Source organism: Rhinatrema bivittatum, chromosome 7 (assembly GCF_901001135.1).
Source record: "Rhinatrema bivittatum chromosome 7, aRhiBiv1.1, whole genome shotgun sequence".
Classification (NCBI taxonomy): domain Eukaryota; kingdom Metazoa; phylum Chordata; class Amphibia; order Gymnophiona; family Rhinatrematidae; genus Rhinatrema; species Rhinatrema bivittatum.
Genome location: NC_042621.1, coordinates 281,955,346 through 281,979,809, shown reverse-complemented (window position 1 = coordinate 281,979,809; position 24,464 = coordinate 281,955,346).

The following is a 24,464-nucleotide window of genomic DNA, read 5'->3' as shown; positions in this document are numbered from 1 at the left end:
CATCCCACTCCTCTCACATTCAGTTATCTATCAAAGCTGATAAACACCACAAACCATGTATGAAATTAAATTTACTTTAACTAAATTCTTACCTCTGTCAGCTTTACATTTACAAACTATACCATTTATAAACACTTTCACACATTAACCCACTGTTTCTAAATGTTTGGGATGCTCTTCCATATAAACTAGGTCTCAGAGTCAGACGTTTGCAACCTGGTCTCTCTCCTTCAGTCCCCAGCTCAGCTCTGCCTGCAGTTTCAGAATGTGCTCAGTGAAAATCCTCAGCAGCGATCTCTACTCCTCTGATGTCATTTTAGAAAAAAGTACTTATTTACTTCAGGATACCTACTTGTTCTCTATGCAACCATTTAAAATCCCCTTGGCTAAAGAAAACATCCTAAAAAAAAAATTTTATACACTCAAAACATAAACTTTAGGTAATTTATTTCTTAAATCTTCCTGTCCTTTGGCTTAAGTTAGTATTATTTTACAGACCTGGTCACTTAACTGTTTTGTATAAACACTGAGATGGTCTAGCATTGCTATAGCATTGCCATAGTGTTGCCTAAGAGCTGGCTTAAGGAGTTTTTTGTTTTTTTATTTTTTTCCTTCTCCAAAAGTGGAACAGATTGTTTTTTTAACTACCCTTAACATTTTTTCATTAAAATGAATAGGAAAAAAAATGTTAAATAGCACCCAATATATACTCCACTCACACTGTTTAAACCATACCAGATTCTCAGGTTAGCTTCTAAATAAATATAACAAGTGTCCTGTATCTTTTCATGACCATATTAGCAAATTTAAATACTCTTTTTTAAACTTTTAACTTGTCTTCAGGCTGTCTTTGGGACCAGCCTCCCACTGACTTCATAGCTGCTGTTAGTGAGGAGCCCTGGGCCTGCACCAGTGTTCCATTGGGAACTTCATTACAGCCCCAGCACTATTCCTTAGGGATGTGCAGCGGGACACCATACGTTGCATTCGGGTTTCAGATTCGTCGGGGAGCAGATACGTTGCATTTGGCCGTATGGCGCCCGATGCATTAATACGGCGATTTCTATTTGTGTCCCAGCTAAAATTAAAATTAACTACAACCCCCCACCCTCCTGACCCCCCCAAGACTTACCAAAACTCCCTGGTGGTCCAGCGGGGGGTCCAGGAGCCATCCCCTGCACTCTTACACCCTCGGTGCCGGTTTCATCATGGCGCCGATAGCCTTTGACCTACTATGTCATAGGGGCTACCGGTGCCATTGGTCAGCACCTGTCACATGGCTATTGGCGCCATCTTGTGCTCCTAACATGTGACAGGGGCTGACCAATGGCACCGGTAGCCCCTGTGACATAGTATGGGCAAAGGCTATCGGCGCTATTTTGATTACTGGCACCAATGGCCCGAGGGCAGGAGATCACTCCGGGACCCCCGTTGGACCCCCAGGGACTTTTGGCCATCTTGGGGGGCCTCCTGACCCCTACAAGACTTGCCAAAAGTTCAGCAGGGGTCCTGGAGCGACTTCCTACACTCCAGAGCCAGCCAGTAATAAGAAGGATCTGTTACTTGTGCTAATTCTCAGAGAGATCTTAGCATATGAACATGACAGTGGAGTGCCTCAGGGATCTGTATTGGGACCCTTACTGTTCAATATATTTATAAATGATCTGGAAAGAAATACGACGAGTGAGATAATCAAATTTGCAGATGACACAAAATTGTTCAGAGTAGTTAAATCACAAGCAGATTGTGATAAATTGCAGGAAGACCTTGTGAGACTGGAAAATTGGGCATCCAAATGGCAGATGAAATTTAATGTGGATAAGTGCAAGGTTATGCATATAGGGAAAAATAACCCATGCTATAATTACACGATGTTGGGTTCCACATTAGGTGCTACAACCCAAGAAAGAGATCTAGGTGTCATAGTGGATAACACATTGAAATCGTCGGTTCAGTGTGCTGCGGCAGTCAAAAAAGCAAACAGAATGTTGGGAATTATTAGAAAAGGAATGATGAATAAAACGGAAAATGTCATAATGCCTCTGTATCGCTCCATGGTGAGACCGCACCTTGAATACTGTGTACAATTCTGGTCGCCGCATCTCAAAAAGATATAATTGCGATGGAGAAGGTACAGAGAAGGGCTACCAAAATGATAAGGGGAATGGAACAACTCCCCTATGAGGAAAGACTAAAGAGGTCAGGACTTTTCAGCTTGGAGAAGAGACGACTGAGGGGGGATATGATAGAGGTGTTTAAAATCATGAGAGGTCTAGAACGGGTAGATGTGAATCGGTTATTTACTCTTCGGATAGTAGAAAGACTAGGGGACACTCCATGAAGTTAGCATGGGGCACATTTAAAACTAATCGGAGAAAGTTCTTTTTTACTCAACGCACAATTAAACTCTGGAATTTGTTGCCAGAGAATGTGGTTCGTGCAGTTAGTATAGCTGTGTTTAAAAAAGGATTGGATAAGTTCTTGGAGGAGAAGTCCATTACCTGCTATTAAGTTCACTTACAGAATAGCCACTGCCATTAGCAATGGTTACATCGAATAGACTTAGTTTTTGGGTACTTGCCAGGTTCTTATGGCCTGGATTGGCCACTGTTGGAAACAGGATGCTGGGCTTGATGGACCCTTGGTCTGACCCAGTATGGCATTTTCTTATGTTCTTATGTTCCCGGATCGCCCCTGGAGCCCTTTTTAAATATTGGGGTTACATTTGCTATCCTCCAGTCTTCAGGTACAATGGATGATTTTAATGATAAGTTACAAATTTTTACTAATAGGTCTGAAATTTCATTTTTTAGTTCCTTCAGAACTCTGGGGTGTATACCATCCGGTCCAGGTGATTTACTACTCTTCAGTTTGTCAATCAGGCCTACCACATCTTCTAGGTTCACCGTGATTTGATTCAGTCCATCTGAATCATTACCCATGAAAACCTTCTCCATTACGGGTACCTCCCCAACATCCTCTTTTATCCCACGCCTCTTTGAAGGACTTCAAAGAGGCGTGGGATGAACACTGTGGATCCATAAAGTCAAGAGGCTACCAATGAAGAGTGGGTGACTTGCCAGAATGATGGCTACTGCCTGGAGACAATACCCTTATTCAATAAACATATACATGCTTACTGTGACTCCAACATCGCTCTAAGCTTCAACAGCAAGAGGAAACCTGGAAAAAAGGATTTGCACTCACAAAGAGGGGAGTAGCTGGCTTGTTACAGCGGTTACTACCCCAAACCAAATAAGCCTGATACTTCACTTTCAATGCATATACAGCATAGTTCTCTGCTTCAACGGCAGGGGAGAAGAAAAAACTGATACTTCACACATCCAGCAGAGCTCTCTGCTTCAACGGCAGGGGAGAAGAAAAAAGGGTTCGCACTCACAAAGGGGGGAGTAGCTGGCTTGTTACGGCGGTTACTACCCCAAACCAAATGTGCCTGATACTTCACTTTCGATGCATATCCAGCATGGCTCTCTGCTTCAACTTTCGATGCATATCCAGCATGGCTCTCTGCTTCAACGGCATGGGAGAAAGGCTGATACATCATGCATTTCCAGCATAGCTCTCTGCTTCAACAGCAGGGGAAAAGAAAAACTGATGCTTCACGCATATCCAGCATAGCTTCAACGGCAGGGGAGAAGAAAAAAGGATTCGCACTCACAAAGCGGGGAGTAGCTGGCTTGTTACGGCGGTTACTACCCCAAACCAAATGTGCCTGATACTTCACTTTCGATGCATATCCAGCATGGCTCTCTGCTTCAACGGCATGGGAGAAGACTGATACATCACGCGTTTCCAGCATAGCTCTCTGCTTCAACGGCAGGAGAGAAGAAAAACTGATTCTTCACGCATATCCAGCATAGCTCTCTGCTTCAATGGCAGGGGAGAAAAAAAAACTGACACTTCACGCATATCCAGCATAGCTCCCTGCTTCAACGGCAGGGGAGAAGAAAAACAACCAATAAGGGCTGTATAACATAGTCTGGGTAAAACAAGCATGGGTGTAGCTTGCTTATTGCGGTGGTTACTACCCCTACTACCCCTAACTAATCAAGCTAGATATTTCACTTGGATGCAGCTCCATCACTGCTCTATACGTTAATGGTGGGGGTGGAAGGGAAATAGAACCAAGAGCTAAGAGAAACAGATAAGTATGAGAGAAAAAATGTGTGAAGCTTGCTGGGCAGACTGGATGGGCCGTTTGGTCGTCTTCTGCCGTCATTTCTATGTTTCTATGTTTCAGTAAACACCAAAGCAAAGAAATCATTTAATCTTTCTGCGATGGCCTTATCTTCTCTAAGTGCCCCTTTAACCCCTCGATCATCTAACGGTCCAACTGACTCCCTCACAGGCTTTCTGCTTCAGATATATTTTAAAAAGTTTTTACTCTGAGTTTTTGCCTCTACAGCCAACTTCTTTTCAAATTCTCTCTTAGCATGTCTTATCAATGTCTTACATTTAACTTGCCAACGTTTATGCTTTATCCTATTTTCTTCTGTTGGATCCTTCTTCCAATTTTTGAATGAAGATCTTTTGGCTAAAATAGCTTTTTTCACCTCCCCTTTTAACCATGCCGGTAATCATTTTGCCTTCTTTCCACCTTTCTTAATGTGTGGAATACATCTGGACTGTGCTTCTAGAATGGTATTTTTTAACAATGACCATGCCTCTTGGACATGACAATATTTCAAGAAAGATTCATCTGGTAGGTGTGAAGGTGAATGGCATGTGTTGACATGGCATAGCTGATTAGGATGTGAGATACTGTGAGCATTTGTGTTGTGTTCATGCCTGCTTTCGCCCTCGCTCCACGCTCTCTACCTGAGTGGCGACTCCCTCCATGCCTGATGGACGGCTTGTTGCCGCGACGCCTCCATGCCGCTTCTCCCCAGAGTCCCTGGGCCGGCTTGTCGCTGCGGATCTGCCATGTTCCTGATGACATAGGGCGCACGCATGCTCTGAAGTATGTACCAGAAAGGGCGCAAACCTCAGGGGTGTCCCCCTGTATTGACATCATCCGCTTCCAACATAAAAGGTCTTTTCTTTTGCTAACAACTGGAGTTAGCAAGGACTCCGATTGGACTAGCTCCGGCTGTCCAAACACCATCTTGCACCACAGGATTGTTTGCGGGATTCCTCCGGACCAGCTTCACTCTTGCAGCATTGCCTCTCCGGAACTACTAGGGGTACCCGCTCCTCGAGGGCCTCATTCTCTTTCTCTATTTCAGATTACAGAAAGGAACCGGTACTCGCTCCTCGAGGGCCCATGTTCCTAAACCCTCTGAAGACTCTCCATTGCCTGGAAGTGATCTCAAGATGCAGACATTGTGAGTTACTCTTTCAGACTACAGACAGGAACCGGTACTCGCTCCTCATGGATCTATGTTCCAGAACACTCTGAAGATTCTCCTTGCCCAAAAGCCATCGCAGGTACAGACATTGTGAGTTATTATTTTAGACTACAGATAGGAACCGGCACTCACTCCTTGAGGCCTATGTCCTGAATACTCTGAAGATTCTCCTTGTCCAGAGGCCATTTCATCTACAGACATTGTGAGTTACTATTTCAGGTGGTATATAGGAACCGATACTTGTTCCTCGAGGGCCTAGGTTCCTGAACACCCTGAAGATTCTCTATTAACTAGAAGCTATTCCAGATACAGATTAGTGTGAGTGCCCACCACTCTCTCAGAGCTTCCCTGGAACCAGGTACTCGCTCCTCGAGGGCCTTACCCTTTCCAACTACTGAGCCATCTCAAGACCTTATGTGAGATATCATCTAGTACTGGCTATGTATATCTGCATATCCTGTCTATTCATTATCTACAGTCTCTTTGCAGCTCAGTCATCTGGGAATTGCAGTTCCAGTCTCTGAGGGACTTCAGCCCTGCCAGACATACCAGCTCACTAGTGCCACCTCTGGTGGTTATACTGCTTATCTAATAAGGAAACTATCTGTGTCTGTCTCCATACTCCAGTTTAAACGGTGGTCCCTCTCGGGACTCCCTCCTGAGAGCGCTGTCATCTGCCATCGGCCCAAGGATTCACCAATTTATTTCTGAACAGCTGAGCACAATCTCCAGTACTCTACTGGTACAGATTGCCAACTCTGCAGTCTACATTAACATTGCCATTCCTTAGCAGACCCATAGGAGGCAATTCACTACAGATTGTTATTCCTCCCTTAGGGGAGGGACTTCCATCAGACTGCTATTCGTATCTGCTCGCTCCTCCCATCCGCATCGCAGACCCTGCAACAGATTGCTAACTGCTAGCAGTATTACAACCGATTGCTGGCTCCTCCCCTTGTGGGAGTGTCCAGCAGCAGGATCCTATCCGATAGCTCTCTCTAGCAGCCGACCACACAACAGATTGTTAACTCCTCCCTTTACAGGAGCATCCAGCAGCAAGTCGCTAACAGATTGCTAACTCGAGCAGCAGATCCCTAACAGATTGCTAACTCCTCCCTCCTCAGGAGCAGAAGCATAACAATTTGTTTTTCTGGTCTTGAGGTGATTGTGTTTTTGTTTTCTTTTTTTCAGATAATTTTCTGTCAAGGACACCCCATGGCAAGCCAGAAAGGGACACCTTTTCACATTGCTTCTACATTGGTTTATGCTGCTTTGGCCTGGCTTAGGCCTTGCTGAACCGTTAAGCAAGCCTTAGCATGCATTAGAAAAGAGGAGTGTGCTGCTTCATCGGAGTACGAGAAAGATTTGCTTTCTCAGTTGAACTTCTAGTATTATAAGAACATAAGAAAATGCCATACTGGGTCAGACCAAGGGTCCATCAAGCCCAGCATCCTGTTTCCAACAGTGGCCAATCCAGGCCATAAGAACCTGGCAAGTACCCAAAAACTAAGTCTATTCCATGTAACCATTGCTAATGGCAGTGGCTATTCTCTAAGTGAACTTAATAGCAGGTAATGGACTTCTCCTCCAAGAACTTATCCAATCCTTTTTTAAACACAGCTATACTAACTGCACGAACCACATTCTCTGGCAACAAATTCCAGAGTTTAATTGTGCGTTGAGTAAAAAAGAACTTTCTCCGATTAGTTTTAAATGTGACCCATGCTAACTTCATGGAGTGTCCCCTAGTCTTTCTACTATCCGAAAGAGTAAATAACCGATTAACATCTACCCGTTCTAGACCTCTCATGATTTAAACACCTCTATCATATCCCCCCTCAGTCGTCTCTTCTCCAAGCTGAAAAGTCCTAACCTCTTTAGTCTTTCCTCATAGGGGAGTTGTTCCATTCCCCTTATCATTTTGGTAGCCCTTCTCTTTACCTTCTCCATCGCAATTATATCTTTTTTGAGATGCGGCAACCAGAATTGTACACAGTATTCAAGGTGCGGTCTCACCATGGAGCGATACAGAGGCATTATGACATTTTCCGTTTTATTCATCATTCCTTTTCTAATAATTCCCAACATTCTGTTTGCTTTTTTGACTGCCGCAGCACACTGAACCGACAATTTCAATGTGTTATCCACTATGACACCTAGATCTCTTTCTTGGGTTGTAGCACCTAATATGGAACCCAACATCGTGTAATTATAGCATGGGTTATTTTTCCCTATATGCATCACCTTGCACTTATCCACATTAAATTTCATCTGCCATTTGGATGCCCAATTTTCCAGTCTCACAAGGTCTTCCTGCAATTTATCACAATCTGCTTGTGATTTAACTACTCTGAACAATTTTGTGTCATCTGCAAATTTGATTATCTCACTCGTCGTATTTCTTTCCAGATCATTTATAAATATATTGAACAGTAAGGGTCCCAATACAGATCCCTGAGGCACTCCACTGTCCACTCCCTTCCACTGAGAAAATTGCCCATTTAATCCTACTCTCTGTTTCCTGTCTTTTAGCCAGTTTGCAATCCACGAAAGGACATCGCCACCTATCCCATGACTTTTTACTTTTCCTAGAAGCCTCTCATGAGGAACTTTGTCAAACGCCTTCTGAAAATCCAAGTATACTATATCTACCGGTTCACCTTTATCCACATGTTTATTAACTCCTTCAAAAAAGTGAAGCAGATTTGTGAGGCAAGACTTGCCCTGGGTAAAGCCATGCTGACTTTGTTCCATTAAACCATGTCTTTCTATATGTTCTGTGATTTTGATGTTTAGAACACTTTCCACTATTTTTCCTGGCACTGAAGTCAGGCTAACCGGTCTGTAGTTTCCCGGATCGCCCCTGGAGCCCTTTTTAAATATTGGGATTACATTTGCTATCCTCCAGTCTTCAGGTACAATGGATGATTTTAATGATAAGTTACAAATTTTTACTAATAGGTCTGAAATTTCATTTTTTAGTTCCTTCAGAACTCTGGGGTGTATACCATCTGGTCCAGGTGATTCACTATTCTTCAGTTTGTCAATCAGGCCTACCACATCTTCTAGGTTCACCGTGATTTGATTCAGTCCATCTGAATCATTACCCATGAAAACCTTCTCCATTACGGGTACCTCCCCAACATCCTCTTCAGTAAACACCGAAGCAAAGAAATCATTTAATCTTTCCGCGATGGCCTTATCTTCTCTAAGTGCCCCTTTAACCCCTCGATCATCTAAAGGTCCAACTGACTCCCTCACAGGCTTTCTGCTTCGGATATATTTAAAAAAGTTTTTACTGTGAGTTTTTGCCTCTACAGCCAACTTCTTTTCAAATTCTCTCTTAGCCTGTCTTATCAATGTCTTACATTTAACTTGCCAATGTTTATGCTTTATCCTATTTTCTTCTGTTGGATCCTTATTCCAATTTTTGAATGAAGATCTTTTGGCTAAAATAGCTTCTTTCACCTCCCTTTTTAACCATGCCGGTAATCGTTTTGCCTTTTTATCAACCAGTCTTCAATTAAAGGCAAAGCGCAGGGCACCGTGAGGGTTTATTTGGGAGGGGGCTAGAATACGTGCTATCCTTCTTGAGGTTACAGTCCATCATTCTTTTCCCTTCTGGAGCCATTGCCGTTATTTTTGGTCCAGTAATTTCCTCTGTGTCCTTTGGACTATCCAGCCTCTGTTGGGCGGTGGTGCCATAAACCATCATTCACAACTACCCATCTATTTTTTCATGCTCCTTCCACCCCCCGCCCAACTCTGCCCAGCCATTGTAGTGATAAACCTCGCCCTGAGGCCATAAACTGCAGCTCCTTCCAGAACCTTAATGTAAATAGAAAGCCTGGCTGCTAGGCCTTGCTGTTGAGTGAAGAATGAAGCTGCTTCTCTCTCTCCTTCTGCACCCCACCATCCCCAAAGGATTCTGAGTGTTGCCTCCGCAGCATCCCTAGCCCTAGTATTGTGCAACACTTGTCACTGGGTTAGCCTGATTCCCATACCCATTTTTATTTTTTTTGGGAAGAGAAATAAACAGTTTGCTATATGTACCTTGCTACTGCTGTTTTCCCCATTGTTTCCTACACACCAAATAAGTGTTTAAGAATATATTTAAATAAGGCCAGGTGTTGACTGAAGTTTGAGTAAGTGAATTTGGCTTCTTGCTCTTTGTTTGTGCTTAAATCACACCATGACCATATGCGTTCCCTCCAGCCAATTCCAGATGTTGCTGATATCTGCAGACTACTGTTGCCGATCCATAAAGGTATAATGAGGGTCATGTATACTGTAATGAAACCAATAATATATTATGTGCCAGAGATAAAGGTCAAACCTAAAAATCCAGGGTAAAGAGGATTTATACAGGCTTGTCAAGACTCGAGGGGCCTCTAGGCGGGTTATTTCAAACGTAGGAAATAAAACTTTTTATTCATTTGAGATGGCTAAAAAGAAAATTAATGGCAGTTTCTATGTCCTGAGCAAGGGTGAATTAACCCTTGTTAGACTTAATTTGACAAACCAGGATGAGTCTTTAATTCTTCATGACTGAGCTTTGCATGGTGAGATTAACTTGGAAGCTGTCATATTTGTATTGAGAACAGCTGTACAAAGTGGGTGAGATGTTTTTCTTAATTCTATCATTTACGTGACCAGAAAACGTTTGAGATCTATAAGGGGACTTTCACTGGTGATATTTCATGGACTTCTTTTTACACCCTTACTCCTTGAAGAAGTTATTTGCCAAACAGAAGGTTGCAATAAAATTGGCCATGAACAGAAGACAAAGCAATTAAACTGCGTATTTCATTAGCTAGCCGGAGTTTTCAGATGCCTAACTGATCCCTGGTAATGTTACTGGACTAAAACATTATTTAGGAAAACTTTGCAGACATTTCAGCATTCCTTCCCTGTAAGGAAGGATAAACAATATGTTTTGTAAACCAAAATGTACAAATCATAGTAAGTTTGAGTTGTCAATATACAGTATTTGTAGATATCAATATATAATTTGTAGGGAAAACTAGTTTTGTTTTTTTATAATTTACGTTGAATTGTTTGGTTGTTTGTTCGCGTATTTAACAATTCCGTTCACGCTGTGCACCCCAGATTTCCAACAGGCATTCCACACTTTACTAATTCCTGTCTCTCATGGAAATTCAATCATTAAAGCTCAAGGCAGATATTCTCTGGGTTTTGAGAACAGTCATAAATATTTACAACATGGGAAGGTTAGTTTTGAAAGGGTTTTACTGTTTCTCAAACTGAAAAAACTTGGTTTCAGGGAGAAAGAACCCTGGGGGGGGGGAGGGGACAAGAGGAGATCACTGGTTTCAAACTAATTTATTAAAGCAGTATGAGACATTATGAAGACAATATTCAAAAGAGTTTTTTCAGCTAACCCCTAGATTCATCAAAATGCTTATAATTTATTTATTTATTTACTTTATTTAACATTTTTATATACCGAAATTCATGTAGACAATTACACATCACTTCGGTTTACAGTATAACATAAACTAGCATGTAAGAATGCTTTTACATATAACAGGTATAATATAACCTGGAGCCAAGTAACAGGTCAAAGAACAATAAAATTATAGGCTTTTAACGAGGGGCCTTCGAATTGGCTGACTAAGTATCTGAATGGGATTTGGATAAATTAAGGGTAAAAGGTAAAAATGGAGTCTAATTAGATTAAAAATATACAAAAAGAGCTAATAATTTTCCATTCAATTAATCATAAAAAAAACCAAGGAAAAAGAAAAAAGAAAAAATTTTTATCACAAAATTGTGCTCAAAAAATTTTTACTCAAAAAAATTTTTATGGAATAAGACTGACTGACTGTATCGGCAAGCCTGACGACACCCCTTAAATAATTTAACAGGGGTAGTCCGGACTTCTCGTCATGTACAGTCAGCCTTTTTCAATTAGATTTTTTCAATTTTTTCAATAATTTTTGTTTTAAATAATTTTTTATATAAATGTTGCTTAAAAAATATTTTTTGAAGTCCAGAGCAATTGTATCCAATTATCTCAATTCAAAGACACAATTGTTTCATTGTTGCACTTGACTCAGTCCAGAGAAGTAATTATTTTCAAAGCCAAAAAAATGTAATTTTCCATAGACAGAGGACAAGAATATTTGTTAAATAACCTCTAATTATTTTCAAAGCCAAAAAAATGTAATTTTCCATAGACAGAGGACAAGAATATTTGTTAAATAACCTCGACACCCGGCCGATGTTTCGCTACTGCTTCATCAGGAGCGTGACATTATTTACTTCCAATGTCTCCCGTTGGTATTCTATACAAGGAGCTTATAAAAAATCTTGCTTGTCCAATTATGGTGTCTCCCGTCGAAATTATTTCATCGGGAGCTTACCCAACTTTTTCCGCTCAACATTTTAACAGCGGTCTCGTTTTTCAGAATTGTTGCTTCTCATTATTGCCCGGAAACAACCTATAGTAAAACATACATACATGTTCTTAGAATATGTGTAATTGTAAAGCTAGTTCCTAGTTACTTAACTTAAACTCGTGAGCACTGCCAAACCTTCATTTTGGACAAACACCGTCTCAACTGGCTTCCGGAAATGCAGGAAACAGCAACCGCTTGAACACGTAGTAAACGCTTAAATAGAGAATATCAGCCTATCAAAATCAGACAAGGGCAGTCAATCAAAAAACAGAGATGACGTCATTATACGATCAGCTGTGAACCACAACTCAAAGGAAAACATTTAATTCCTGTTCCCCATTCAGTCCATTAGGTTGTAGTGTGTCAAGGAAATTAATCCATTTTTGCTCTGCCTGCATTAATTTCTTATTAAGATCGCCTCCGCGCCAATGAGGCAAAATTTGCTGTATTACACATACTCTTAATTCTTCAAATGTATGTTGTTTGGCTAAGCAATGCGGGACTAAAGGAGCACTTATTCTTTGCGTGTTTATGCTGGAACGATGTTCAATCAGTCTCACTCTCAGTTGACGTATAGTTTTCCCCACATATATCATTTGGCACGGGCAAATAATAATATACACGACACCCATAGATGTACAATTGGTGTCTTGTCGTAATGTAATAGTTAATGATGGATTTTGTAATAATACCTGTGCAGTATCCATCATTACATTGCATACCGAGCATTTTCCACAGGATTGATGTCTCCCCAAATTATGATTCAACTGTGGGGGCGATGAGTCAGAATGAACCAGTTGGTCTCGTAAACTAGATCCTTTAGTGTAAGTAAACCTTGGACGATTACAAAATTCAGTGTAATTCTGAAGGATGTGCCAATTTTGAAAAATTGTCTCTTTTACCATAGATGCCATAGGAGTGAAGGGGATAACACATGTCAACATATTTTCCGTGTGTTGATCTTGATGTGATGGCAGAAAAAGCCATTCTCTGTGTGCATTTTCAGCTCTTTTAAAAGCTCTTTTAATGCAAGATAATGGGTATCCCCTTTCTAAAAAGCGTCCACTCAGATCTTTGGCTTGTAACTGATAATCAGTTTTAGTAGAGCACAATCTCCGTATTCTTAAGAACTGACTAGTTGGTAGATTTTCTTTCAGCCCACGAGGATGCGAGCTAGAGAAGTGTAAAAAGGTGTTACTGCTTACAGGTTTACGATACACTGATGTCTGAAAACCATCCGGTATTTTTTGTATTGAAATATCCAAAAAATTTATAGTTTCAAAATCAAAGACAGCTGTAAAATGTAAATTGGAAATGCAATTATTCAACCATTGCACAAATTCAAGAAATTAATGCAGGCAGAGCAAAAATGGATTAATTTCCTTGACACACTACAACCTAATGGACTGAATGGGGAACAGGAATTAAATGTTTTCCTTTGAGTTGTGGTTCACAGCTGATCGTATAATGACGTCATCTCTGTTTTTTGATTGACTGCCCTTGTCTGATTTTGATAGGCTGATATTCTCTATTTAAGCGTTTACTACGTGTTCAAGCGGTTGCTGTTTCCTGCATTTCCGGAAGCCAGTTGAGACGGTGTTTGTCCAAAATGAAGGTTTGGCAGTGCTCACGAGTTTAAGTTAAGTAACTAGGAACTAGCTTTACAATTACACATATTCTAAGAACATGTATGTATGTTTTACTATAGGTTGTTTCCGGGCAATAATGAGAAGCAACAATTCTGAAAAACGAGACCGCTGTTAAAATGTTGAGCGGAAAAAGTTGGGTAAGCTCCCGATGAAATAATTTCGACGGGAGACACCATACTTGGACAAGCAAGATTTTTTATAAGCTCCTTGTATAGAATACCAACGGGAGACATTGGAAGTAAATAATGTCACGCTCCTGATGAAGCAGTAGCGAAACATCGGCCGGGTGTCGAGGTTATTTAACAAATATTCTTGTCCTCTGTCTATGGAAAATTACATTTTTTTGGCTTTGAAAATAATTAGAGGTTATTTAACAAATATTCTTGTCCTCTGTCTATGGAAAATTACATTTTTTTGGCTTTGAAAATAATTACTTCTCTGGACTGAGTCAAGTGCAACAATGAAACAATTGTGTCTTTGAATTGAGATAATTGGATACAATTGCTCTGGACTTCAAAAAATATTTTTTAAGCAACATTTATATAAAAAATTATTTAAAACAAAAATTATTGAAAAAATTGAAAAAATCTAATTGAAAAAGGCTGACTGTACATGACGAGAAGTCCGGACTACCCCTGTTAAATTATTTAAGGGGTGTCGTCAGGCTTGCCGATACAGTCAGTCAGTCTTATTCCATAAAAAATTTTTTGAGTAAAAATTTTTTGAGCACAATTTTGTGATAAAAATTTTTTCTTTTTTCTTTTTCCTTGGTTTTTTGATGTCTAATTAGATTAGACATCTGTCAGGTTAGAGTGCTAGCCTGAATTCTAGACTATTGTTGTGAAAGTCATGACCTAGGAAGATCCTCTGTATGAAAGAAAAGCTTGGTTGAACAGCCACGTTTTCAGGTGGCTGTTCCACCAATTTTGCATGGATAATGCCAGCAATAAGAAAAAGGGGCGCCTATGATAATTTTACTATTTCTGCTAGTATCACGGGGCATGTTAAAGTAAGGCCTTCATTACGGGTGTGCATTTGTTTGCAACGTATTGGCAATCCGCAACGTATATGCCATATTCGTTGTATTCGTGGGGGTCACGAAGCGTATGGCGAACCCCCACGAATACAACATATCACTAACGAATAAACTCTCACCTTCCTGACCCCCCCCCCCCAAAGACTTGCCAAAAGTCTTTGGGGGGGGTCAGGAAGGACCCCCCCCCAAAGATCGCTCGAGGACCCCCACTGGTGGACCAGTGGGGGTCCTCGAGCGATCTCCTGCACTCGGGCTGTCGGCTGCTGGTATTCAAAATGGCGCCGATAGCCCCTGTGACATAGTAAGGGCAAAGGCAATGTCACAGGGGCTACCGGTGCCATTGGTTGGCCCCTGTGACATAGTAAGGGCAAAGGCTATCAGCGCCATTTTGAATACTGGCAGCCGATGGCCCGAGTGAAGGAGATCGCTCCAGGACCCCCGCTGGACCACCAGGGACTTTTGGCAAGTCTTGGGGGGGTCAGGAGGGTGGGGGGTTGTAGTAAATTAAATTTAAAGGGTTGGGATGGGGTATTTTTTGGGAAACAAATACATATGTAAGTAATGAACGGTTCGGGGTCCCCCGAGAACGGATGCAACGGATTTGGGTCCTGACGAATAGGGATGTGAATCGTGTCCTCGATCGTCTTAACGATCGATTTCGGCTGGGAGGGGGAGGGAATCGTATTGTTGCCGTTTGGGGGGTAAAATATCGTGAAAAATCGTGAAAAATCGAAAAAATCGAAAAATCGAAAAACCGGCACATTAAAACCCCCTAAAACCCACCCCCGACCCTTTAAATTAAATCCCCCACCCAAATAACTTAAATAACCTGCGGGTCCAGCGGCGGTCCGGAACGGCAGCGGTCCGGAACGGGCTCCTGCTCCTCAATCTTGTCGTCTTCAGCCGGCGCCATTTTCCAAAATGGCGCCGAAAAATGGCGGCGGCCATAGACGAAAAAGATTGGACGGCAGGAGGTCCTTCCGGACCCCCGCTGGACTTTTGGCAAGTCTCGTGGGGGTCAGGAGTCCCCCCACAAGCTGGCCAAAAGTTCCTGGAGGTCCAGCGGGGGTCAGGGAGCTATTTCCCGCCGCGAATCGTTTCGTACGGAAAATGGCGCCGGCAGGAGATCGACTGCAGGAGGTCGTTCAGCGAGGCGCCGGAACCCTCGCTGAACGACCTCCTGCAGTCGATCTCCTGCCGGCGCCATTTTCCGTACGAAAACGATTCGCGGCGGGAAATCGCTCCCTGACCCCCGCTGGACCTCCAGGAACTTTTGGCCAGCTTGTGGGGGGCCTCCTGACCCCCACGAGACTTGCCAAAAGTCCATCGGGGGTCCGGAAGGACCTCCTGCCGTCCAATCTTTTTCGTCTATGGCCGCCGCCATTTTTCGGCGCCATTTTGGAAAATGGCGCCGGCTGAAGACGACAAGATTGAGGAGCAGGAGCCCGTTCCGGACCGCTGCCGTTCCGGACCGCCGCTGGACCCGCAGGTTATTTAAGTTATTGGGGGGGGGTTCGGGAGGGTGGGGGATTTAATTTAAAGGGTCGGGGGTGGGTTTTAGGGGGTTTTAGTGTGCCGGCTCACGATTCTAACGATTTATAACGATAAATCGTTAGAATCTGTATTGTATTGTGTTCCATAACGGTTTAAGACGATATTAAAATTATCGGACGATAATTTTAATCGTCCTAAAACGATTCACATCCCTACTGACGAATACAAATACCGAATGGGATGAATCTGTCCCTGCTGCACATCCCTAGCCTTCATAGTTGTCAACTGTTTAAAGCACTATAGGAGGGCCAGCTAATAACTCGAGGTGAGGTGTTGGTGGTGGTTTAGGGTTTAGAGGCCAGATTGACATGCAGAGTGAGACTATGAACAGCACAGTGCACCTCGGTGAAGATTCGACATCATTTGGAGTGAGGAAAGTCTCCCAAAGATGAGATTTCTACAATGTTCTCTCGCCCTAGCTTGTATCAACATTTTACTCACATTTATTCTGTGGTTTTTATTACATTGGTCCCTATGTAAATCCTGGAGTAAGAAAATGACCTTATCAGATGTTTAATATGCAGGGACTAAGGACAAAGTAGAAGAAAGGTACAAATTGTCAGGAATGAAGAAATACAATGCAAAGTTAAACAGCATATATCATAAATGTGCACCTCTAGCTCTTTTTTCACCAATAAATCCCACAGAGGCTAAGAGAAGTAAATTTGTAGCATGCTGAGGGAAAAGAAAGGACAAAGGACACTGGAAAATTTCACTTCATATAAATAGAATGAGAGAACCTAGTTTAAAAATAAAAATAGGGTTTGGTTTCGATAAGATTTCCTATTCCAAATGTATCTTTCAGCCGGCACACCTTTATGTGAATTATATTTTTCTATGGCGGGTGCTCGTTAAATCGCTGATACACATTTCTGAGACATTTCTGAGACATTACTAGCAAAATAGTATTACACCGTGCAAAAGAAGGCAGAGAGAGGTAGAAAGGAAGTGCAGGGAAAACTGAAATCCTGAAAATGATGGGCACGCAATTAACCAAGCCTGCTAAAAGCTTTAGCAAAAAATCTACTTAAAATATTTGTCGGGGGGGGAGTTCCTTTGCACTCTCCGTGCTTTACCTCCGTTCCCTTCCTGATCTCAATCAGACCCAAAATGGTTTATTTCACTATAATAGCTAATCAAGCACCACAGCTGAATCCCGAGAGAAGGCGCACAGAGACACCTGCGAATAACAGCGTGACTTCAGAGGCAGCAATTCAACCAAAATGCATTAAGCGTTATTTCTCATTTGAACGATATGAATTTACATGAAGTATATTACCTCCTCACTTAACTTATACGCTCCCTAATTGAAGAGAACTGTGAAGCATGAATCCTTCTTTTTTTTTTTTTTTTAGAGAGAATGAATTGCAACCACAAGATGAACTGTTACATCTGGCTTGAGACGCCATAAAACATGCCAGAAAGAAATGAGTGCCAGTGTGAGGTAAAATATATCATTATTGAAAAACAGGCAATGATATACTGGGATAATGAGATCATGGGGGGCGGCGGGAAATGATTAAACTTCTTGTTGTTAGGAGACAAGTCTCCCTGATGCCGATATGAGTATCGAAGCAACTGGAACTACCAAAGAGAGTATTTTACGATGCACCTAAGAAGGCGACTGAGAGTACGAGCAGTCCGATGGCTCTGTGAGCGAGCCCTTGCTTGCATGAGCAGGTCAGAAAGCCGTGCCCGACCCCGCACACAAGCTCCCGCTCCTCAGGCCGGAGGTGCCACTGGAGGGCCCGTGGGGGAACGTCGGAATCAGCGACTGCTCTATATGAAGGCGGGGCCTTCCCAAATCCCTCCCGAGGACCCCACCGCTGGGGTAAACACAGTGAATAGTCGTAACCTTAATTTGCATATGTTGAGAACCCATTCAATGTAAATTTAGCTCATGCAAATGCAACTGGCAGTGGCGTCCCCCGGGGCAAATTTGGAACGCCCTGTATAAAGGGAATTTTCCCATTCTGTGTCTACGGAAATAAAAAGGAGTAAATCAGGCCCTTGGCGAATCTAGTGATACTGACTGTGTGCCTTCTGCTATCGTAAAGATAACAGGGCACTGAAAGACAGTAGATAAATGGGCACATAACAGGATAGAGATGCCAGCTACTCACTGTATCAGGAAGATAGGCCATGTCTGAATCCAGGCCAGCGTTTCTTCTATCTGCCCTGACTGAGGACAGACGAGGAGCGCAGTCAGGTGGTTACTTTCAGGCACTCCCTAATCAGGGAAAGGGCTAAGAAGCCTGGTCATTTTATTTATTTAGATTGTTATATTCTGCTTTTTGCACTTTTTTTCAGCACTTCAAACCAGATTACATTCAGGTACTGTAGGTATTTCCCTATCTCCAGAGGGCTTACAAATCTAAGTGTGTACCTGAGGGAATGGAGGATAAAGTGACCCCCAAGGTTACAAGGAGCAACAGTGGGACTTGAAGCCTGGTCTCGTGGATCATAGCCCGCTGCTCTAGTCACTAGGCTACTCCTCCACTCATTGGCCTAAGATTGCAGAATGGCTGCAGAGCTCCTGACCTGCCGCAAATGCTTTGACATAGATGTTAGTTGGATAAACCATGTTTGAAATTCTCCCCCCCCCCCCCCACTCCCCACCAGAACCCAGTGCTCACAAGCTAAATTTTGTCTAGGTAAACTGTAATTAGAAATGGCGCTTGAGACATTCCCAGGGTACAGTTTCACTTTGTCCGGGCAGATTGATATGCAGGAAGGATGGGATAGCAGAAAAGGGAGAGTACTGTATGTCCCAGAACGGTGTTTCCCAACCCTTTCCTGGAGGAGATGGGTTTTCAGGACTGCCAAAACGAATATGTATGAAATAGATTTGCATCCCCTGAGTCTCCAATGTAAGCAAATCTTTCTCCTGTGTATTTACTATGGATGTCCTTGAAAACAATTGTTTAGGTGTGCCTCCAAGAGAGGCTTGGAAAGCACTGTCCCAGAAGACGGTAAACTCCTGTGATGGTGTCATATGAGATGCTGGGAGCGTGTTCTATCTAGAGGTTGTGTTAGATTATTCCGTTCAGAGAGCATTCAGTGTGTCTGAAGTCTGGCATGTGAAGCAGCTTGAGAGTGGCTGCCTGCATGAGACGGAGGCACAGAGACAAAGAGATGGAGGTCAATCTTCCAGTGAAGCCTGGAGTTCCTGAAGGAATGTGCATTCACTGGAAGCGTCTGATCAATAAGGACTCAGAAGAGTTAAACCTTCGCAGCACACATACTCCAAAGACAATGCTAGACCCTATCTCATGGTACTGCTAAACTCGAGAGGATTTGCTGGGCAGTACCTGATTAAAAGGGAAAGTTTTTGTAGTGAATGACCGAGATGAAGCACGGGGAAGCTGGGGGAAAATACTCTTTAAAATACTAGAGCTTTGCTTTGAGTAGCATTTCTGAAGTTGGAGTAAGATACTTCAATGAGTTTACTATTGAACTATAAATTGTGATCGTGAGGCTGTAAGTCCAAAATCATTAGTAAATGTAAGTTTGGACTGGAGATTGAATTGTAAGATCTAGCTTGTGCATTTGCTTTCTAATTAAATGAAAAAAACACAATAAAAAATATTCAATAATTATAGATTGTTTAGAGTTATAATAATAGACTGTTCTTTCTTTAGGTTTGTATTTTGATAATTTGATAGAACAGTCTTTTGCTGTAATACTGAGACAAGCTCAGCTAAGCCTTACCCAGGCCCCTTCAATCACCCTCTTGTAGATGCAAAAAAAAATTGTGAGGTCAAGACCTATCCAGCTGGCCAGAGCCAGATGCAGCTGGGGTCTCCCCTGCCCTCCTTACCCCCCTTTCTTAGGGCCCACATCTGCCCTGCAAGCTAGAGATTAAAAAATGTCACCAGCGGCCCTTAACCTGGTGCTGAGTGAGGTCACTTCAGCACCTGTCTCAAGTGTGGCCAGGACTATTTGTCTGACACCAGCTGCCCCTGTGACCAGGCACCAAAATGACATCGCTAATCCCAGCATCAGGGCTGCCAGTGACATTTTTTAAAAATCAACAGGCTGATGCAGACCCCATGGATGAGGAAAAATGGGTCCCTAGGCCCCGGCAAATGTTTCTATGGTGCTGGAGGGTCATGGGAAGGCCCCCAGCTAAGCTCAGCTTAACCCAGACAAGTAAACTCGGGCCCTGCAATTTTCTTGCAGGGACAGCAGAGGGGTCAGAGGGGCTCAGAGAGGCCCTGCCCTAGCTCAGCTAAGCCCAGCCAGGTAAGTCCAGACTCCATGACTATCTTCAGTGATAGGTGGGGGGATGGAGGGGAGGTTGGAGGGACTCAGGGAGACCAAATGCACCATGTTTTTTGTGCAAGACTATTTTCAGTTCCAATGTGCAATTCAATGAAAAGAATGCATATCCCTAGCGGATGCTCCTGTGGAAACAGAGCCAGAGCCTGGCAGTCAACTGGTTGGACAGGTGCCCGCAAGTACCCAGAGAACCGCTAGCTGAAGTATCACCATTGTCCACAGATTTCTGGAAGAACATAGGGGGAGGCTTCAGCAGAGCTGAGCGTATTCATCTCAGATAATGTAAGCACCCGAGATGGTAAAGAAGAAACTGATGGAGGAAAAGTGGAATTCCATAACAATATTTATGTTTGGTTTTTACTGAGGAAGGGCAGGGGTAGGAACACATAAAATATACATAAATAGGATTGGAAGCGAGGTAAATCTCAAATAATATTCAGAAAAGTGTGTTTATGAGGAGCTAGTTAAATGTAACGTAGATAAAGAAATGGGGCTAGACAGGATAAATCCAAGGGCTTTAGGGGAACATAGAGAAGCTCTGGCAGCTCCACCAGCTGACCTTTCCAACGTTTCTTTAGACATAAGAATAGTTCTGCAAATGTGGTTCTCTTCACAAATGTAAAAGTATGAAGAAGGCTGGGGACTACAGGCTGCTTAGTCTGACTTCTGTGCTGAGCAAACTAATGGGATCACTGTTAAAACGGAGGATGGTGCATTTTCTGGAATTCAACTGATTACAAGATCCAAGGCAGCATGTTTTTTACAAGAGGTAGTTCCTGCAGAAAAATTGATCAATTTCTTTGATTGGGTGGCCAGAGAGTTGGATCAGGGGAGGAACATTAATTAGATGTAGTGTACTGGATTTCAGTAAGGCCTTTGACACAGTTCCACAAAGGTGACTTATTAATACATTGAGCACCTTGGTACGGGCCCTAACGTGACTGTCTGGGTTAGAACGTGGTTGAGCGGGAGGCCATAATAGGTGGTGGTAAATGGAATTCATTCCGAGGACACGGGTGTTTCTAGTAGTGTGTCACAGGGCTAGGTCTTTGGACTGATAGTTTTCAACATTTTTGTAAGCAAAATTGGGGAAGGAATGTTGGGAAAGGTTTCTCTTTTTGCAGATGATAACAGGAAAGTGTGCAAAACACGAGGAAGGATCTAGTGAAACTCGAGGAATGATCTAAAGTCCTGCAGATAAGATTTAAAGCTAAAACATGTAGAGATGTGCGTCTGGTCTGCAAAAACCCAAGGGAACAGTACAGTAAAGGAGGGGAAATTCTAAAGCATGAAAGAAGAGCGAATCTGGGGGTGATCATATCTGATGATATTATGGTGGCCAAACAATAGCAAAAGACTAAAAAATACCTGGCTGCAGAAAAAATGGTCAACAGAATAAAGGAGGTGATATTGCCCCTGTATAGATCCCTGCCTAGTGAGATCTCATTTGGAATACAAAGTACAATTCTGGAGACCACACCTTCAGAAGGATATAAACCAGTTGGAGTTAGTCCAGAGGGTGGCTATTAAAATAATCAGTGGGCTTCATTCTAAAGCATATGGGGGAAGACTTAAAGATCTAAACTTGTATAAACTAGAGGAATGGCGGGATGGGGAAATATGGTAGAGACAACCACCAAGGTTTGCATACACAGGAGACATACCTATTTCAAAGGAAGAGAGACTAGAAATTAGAGCCATGTGATGAGGATGAACGTCAGGACACTCAGAAGTAATCCTAGGAAATATTTCTTTACACAGAGGGCAGTGGATGCATGGAATAGTCTCCCAGTGGAGGTGGTGGTGGCGAGAAGGACAATCTTTGATAGGGATGTGAATCGTTTTAGGACGATTAAAATTATCGTCCGATAATTTTAATATCGTCTTAAACCGTTATGGAACACAATACAATACAGATTCTAACGATTTATCGTTATAAATCGTTAGAATCGTGAGCCGGCACACTAAAACCCCCTAAAACCCACCCCCGACCCTTTAAATTAAATCCCCCACCCTCCCGAACCCCCCCCAAATAACTTAAATAACCTGCGGGTCCAGCGGCGGTCCGGAACGGCAGCGGTCCGGAACGGGCTCCTGCTCCTGCATCTTGTCGTCTTTGGCCGGCGCCATTTTCCAAAATGGCGCCGAAAAATGGCGGCGGCCATAGACGAAAAAGATTGGACGGCAGGAGGTCCTTCCGGACCCCCGCTGGACTTTTGGCAAGTCTCGTGGGGGTCAGGAGGCCCCCCACAAGCTGGCCAAAAGTTCCTGGAGGTCCAGCGGGGGTCAGGGAGCGATTTCCCGCCGCGAATCGTTTTCGTACGGAAAATGGCGCCGGCAGATCGACTGCAGGAGGTCGTTCAGCGAGGCGCCGGAACCCTCGCTGAACGACCTCCTGCAGTCGATCTCCTGCCGGCGCCATTTTCCGTACGAAAACGATTCGCGGCGGGAACTCGCTCCCTGACCCCCGCTGGACCTCCAGGAACTTTTGGCCAGCTTGGGGGGGCCTCCTGACCCCCGCGAGACTTGCCAAAAGTCCAGCGGGGGTCCGGAAGGACCTCCTGCCATCCAATCTTTTTCGTCTATGGCCGCTGCCATTTTTCGGCGCCATTTTGGAAAATGGCGCCGGCCCGAAGACGACAAGATGCAGGAGCAGGAGCCCGTTCCGGACCGCTGCCGTTCCGGACCGCCGCTGGACCCGCAGGTTATTTAAGTTATTTGGGGGTGGGGGATTTAATTTAAAGGGTCGGGGTGGGTTTTAGGGGGTTTTAATGTGCCGGCTTTTTTCGATTTTTCGATTTTTTAACGATTTTCACGATTTTTCACGATATTTTACCCCCCCCAAACGGCAACAATACGATTCCCTCCCCCTCCCAGCCGAAATCGATCGTTAAGACGATCGAGGACACGATTCACATCCCTAATCTTTGAATCCAAGAAAGCACAGGATAAGCACAAGGGATCTCTAAGAGAGTGGTAGGGATGGTGGAGCTGAGTAGTTGGTGTGAATGGGCAGACTAGTAAGGCTGTATGGTATTTTTCTGCTGTCAGGTTTCTATGTTTTAAAGAGGCTATGCCCACCAAGTACCTGGAAGATGGATAGGTATTAGCTCTCAAACCCAAAGATCCCCAGGGAAGCTTCCATGCTCAAGAACACCACACAGAAGCTAATATGTGAGGGTTGGGTAACAGAAAGGTCCCCAGAACAGTAACTCTTTATTAGGTGTAAGTCTCAAGTGAAGGGAAGCACTCCACTAGGGATGTGTATTTGAAATATATGGGTAAAATTCAACAAATGAGTCAATTTTCTTTTTTTTAATTCTTTATTTATAAATTTTAAATCTTATACATCATGTTGCGATCCTGCCCGCGAGGAGCGCGGCTGCCTCCGCGGAAAGCATGCCGTCGTATCCGGGCTCCTCCCCGGCTGCCTTCAGCCCTGCGCAGCGGGGTCTGTCCACCGGGAGCTTTTCCATGTGGCTGGGACAGCTGCATCTGCTCCGGTGCCTTCCGATGTGCTGCATTCGATCCTGGGGTCTTCAGCCGGCAGGGAGGCCATCCCTGCAGGTGCCTGCTGCAGTCTGTGCCCTCGCCCAGCAGGGAGGCCATCCCTGCCGGTGCCTGCAGTCTCCCACAACTCCCTGCAGCCAGCCTTACCTCTCTTTCTGCTTCAGTCTTCGCGGCTGGGAGCCGCTCCAGCAGCTTGCCACCTCTCCAGCTTCACGGCAGGGCTGCTCCGCTGCCTGCCTGGCTTCCTTGGGCCCTCCATGTGGCTGAGGACGCCACCAGCTTCCAGCTCTCTTCTCTCCAGCCTCCTAGGGCACGGGCACGTGCCTCTCTCCTCCTCTTCAAGGGCCAGCCAGGTGTGGCCCCCTGCTGACCCCTCCCTGGGCGTTGTCCTCTTCAGCCCTACAAAAGGGCTCAGCGTCCATTCCAGCTTTGCCTTCGCAAGGAGTTGGTCACTCCTGGGATCCTGCTATCCTTCGCTCCAGGAGTCGTCCGTGTTCCAGCACTTCTGCAAGGTCCTGTGTTTCTTGTTCTTCGTTGGAGCTCCTCGTCTTGTCCAGATGTCTGCCTGCTGTTCCAGTCCCAAGGTCTGTCTCCTGATCCAGTATCCGTGCTTCCGTCCTGATGTTAACTGCTGTTCCAGATG